The following is a 3,815-nucleotide window of genomic DNA, read 5'->3' as shown; positions in this document are numbered from 1 at the left end:
TGTAATTTTTCTTATTTTTCCTTGATTTAATTGTAACCGGATCTAAAAAAGACCGGATCTTTTGTAACCTAAGATGACGATTATTTCAATGAAAAAGAAAGCAACGAATTTCCCCGCGAACATATGTGGCATTGGTTCTTCACCCGGAGGACAAGATACCCAATGCGGATGTTCACTAGCCACCGGAAGCAACCAGCGTCGTGAACGGTCCGATCACTTCTAGGTTTCTCCTCATCAATCAGCACGTCGCCATAGCGACCTGAAAAGTGAGGGAAACACTTAAAGAACTCCAAGTTCTTGCAGACTCGAAGCTCTCGTTGAACATCGCTAAACTTATTCCCGAGCCATCTGCTCTTCTCCAACAGCTGCATGAAGGGGACGGGGATGTCAACAACACTGGGCGCTGACATCAAGTCGGGACGGTGAAGAACGAGCCACGCCATCAGATATGCGTAAGGGAGCTCAACCTTCGGACAAACCAGCTCAGCTGATGGTTTCTGAAGGCTGGTGCGGGACAACACACTTCTTCAACCAAAGGGCAAGGTAGCCTGCTAGTAGAGTCCGGGGCCCAATGGACTTCTGTGCACGGCAGAGAAAAGAGCGAAACTTGGTCCCCGCGGGAAAAGCTCCCTCAGCACTGGCGATAGTATAAGATTGAGCCTCAGCCTTCTCCAACAACTCATTAACGGCGGAAGGGGTCAACACGTCTAATTCACGAATGGACGCACTGGAATCACCCTCCAAGTTCTGGAATAAGTAACAAGCGAACTGCTTCAAGCTGATCTGCCTCTTCCTTTTCGCTTGAGGAGAAGTCTGAACCAAGGAAGTATAATAGTGGAAAGTAAGATCCCAGAGGGTGTCATACATGTCGGGAGTATCTTTCTTCATACACTCCAACTGCTGGTTCGAGGGAAAATACTCCTGATACGGACAGTCCCCCATCGGAAGACCAGAAACGTGATGCATCTCATGCAAGGCCAACCCTAACTCACCACCACTGGTCAGAAAGAAATGGCGACAGCTGACTGGGATTCCGTGCATGGTGGCTGGTATAGGTGCATACAACCCACTGCTCTTCAAATCCCTCTCCCAATGCGCTAAGACAAAACTGGTCATGCGTGCCCACCACCCCTTGGCTAGTGAGGAAGCCCAACCATAGCATCTGTATTCTGGTATAGGTAAGCGTCTCCCCAGAAGAACTAGACGATTACTCACGGTAGGAGCAGCTGCTGACACCTCGCCTGGGGGTGCAGTGTCAAGGCCCATGACCCCCGGTCGAAGGCCCCGAATATCGTGATACCCGCTAGAACCAGGAATCTTGTGATGAGAAGCATACCCGCACTGGACTCGCTCAGCATCAGCAGTAAGATGCCAAGACATCTGCCGCTCCACGGCCTGTCCCTTCAAGTGACTGAAAGAACACTGTCGCGGAATGGAGGGAATATAAAAGACAGCCCCTTCGCTGAGAGTCAGCCAGTGCTCCTCGCCAAGGGTCAACGCAGCAGGATCCTCGACATGATCTCCGAACAGGAAACTCGGCTTCTTTAAAGCCTGAGTGGAGGTAGAATCAGCAGTAAAGGAGGCATCTGTGATAAGCTGGCGCAAGCAATGGCGCCCTCCTTCCCGTATCAAGCGGCAAGAGTCGTCTGAGCGATCTCTATCGAACCGAGGAAGTGGGCTAACAGCCTGCCTAAGGGAAGCTGAAGAGAAAACCTCCCGACTACAGCCGGTGTTGGCGTGAGGAGGAAGGCTACCCGCGGGAAATTCCACTGCAATAAAGCACAAGGGTGGAGTCAGAAAAATTCACAAGAAGAATGATAAGCTCATCCACGGAATAATTGGAGAGACGATTTTGAGTGTCCTACACTGGAAGAACGGCATGCATCATCACGTGAATAACGTGGTAACATACACCGAACTATAAGGTGTAGGACGACACAAAATCGCCCCAATATACCGGAAGACATGAATTGGCTAAGCAAGACAAGTCTGAAACCTTAACCCCCGCGAAGGAGGGTGTCGGTTCTTCCTTCATGACCCGCAAAGAGGTCAATCAGGGATGCAAGAAGAAAAATCTGCATAAATTCTCACCCCCGAAGAATGAGGCCGTGGGGGAAGACGTCGCGGGAACCTCTTCCTCACTATGCTGTGAATGAGAACGACTCCTACGAGGTCGAGAACGGCGTGGAGACATTGGAAATCTGCAACGAAAAGCAGCAGGTCAGGTACAATCTAAAAAATGAATACACGAAATTTAAAAGGGAAATTAAGAACTTTAATTAAAATCCTATATATAAATGGGATTTCGTAATTGAAGTCTAGTTAAACCTACAAATTTCGTGCATGCGAAACAATGATTGTCATCTTTCGCAGCAAATTCTGGTGAAATACCCAAAATACCCTTCGTGTTCAAAGCCAAAATTCAGGTCAAGGACACGCCCGGGTTGGGTCATGGTCATCATATCTGATCATATAGCACCCCCCGATATCCCACAATTTTGGTTAATTTTACAAATAAGCCCTTTTTGTAGAATTTAACCAATTTTGCAAATAAACCCCTCTCAATTCGTGGGTTGCTTTTTGCAAATAAACCCCTCAAACCATATTGCAATCTTGCATAAAAGCCCCTCAAAAATTTCGGCCATAGTGCAATTTTGCATAAAAGCCCCTCAAAAATTTCGGCCATAGTGCAATTTTGCATAAAAGCCCCTCAAAAATTTCGGCCATAGTCCAATTTTGCATATAAGCCCCCCAAAATTTGGCCATATTGCCTCTTTTGCACAAAACCCCCCAAAGCATTGTGCATACACAACCCCTTTGCCTACTATAAGAGTAAAGATGCAATCTTTATCAAAAAATGAGAAGATTGTGAAGGGGAGCTTACCCAAATCAAGAGGTTTGAGAACCCTAATTCCAAGGGCCAAGACTCGAGCTTGAAGGAGGAGTAAGAAACCCTAATTGGAGGAGACCAATTTCGGCCAATGGGTGCCCACCAAAAATCCAAACTTTCTTATGGGTTGATGGGTCCTTGAAAGAACATCAATGGAGGAAGTTTGGAGGAAGAAGAGAGGAGAGAGGGGGAATCTCTTTTGAAAATTTGAAAAGAAGGGGGAAAACAAAAGAGGTAATAAGACCAAAGCAAGGGAAAGCTAAGCAAACAAAAGGAGGAAAAAGACAAAAGAGAGGGGAGAGGGGGTGTCTCGGCCCCAAAACCGAGACACCCTAGGGTGTCTCGGCCTTGGCCGAGACACCCCAAGGTGTCTCGGCCAAGGGCGAGACACCCCCGGGTGTTGTGGGTCCTGTTTTGTCCCCGTACGCCTGTTTTAGGCCCGAATTCGCCCGTTTTCGTCGATTATTGGATGTCTTGATGAAAATCGACACCAATCAACATTCGACGATTTGAAACCCTAAGGGTCAACGCCGGTCAACGCGTAACCCTAGGTCAACGCCAGTCAATGCGTTGCAACCAGAGTCAACGTTCGACGATCCAAAACCCTAAGGGTCAACGTCGGTCAACGCGTAACCCTAGGTCAACGCCAGTCAACGCGTTGCAACCAAAGTCAACGTTCGATGATTCGAAACCCTAAGGGTCAACGCCAGTCAACGCGTAACCCTAGGTCAATGCCAGTCAACGCATTGCAACTCAAGTCAACGTTTGACGATTCAAAACCCTAAGGGTCAACGCCGGTCAACGCGTAACCCTAGGTCAACGCCGGTCAACGCATTGCGACAAAAAGTCAACATGCGGTGGTCCGAAGCCCTAAGCCAGCACAATGTGACAGAGGTAGTTCAAAGTCAACTCAATGACACGAGCC

Source organism: Asparagus officinalis, chromosome 8, assembly GCF_001876935.1.
Source record: "Asparagus officinalis chromosome 8, Aspof.V1, whole genome shotgun sequence".
Lineage (NCBI taxonomy): Eukaryota > Viridiplantae > Streptophyta > Magnoliopsida > Asparagales > Asparagaceae > Asparagus > Asparagus officinalis.
This window is presented reverse-complemented; position numbering follows the sequence as displayed.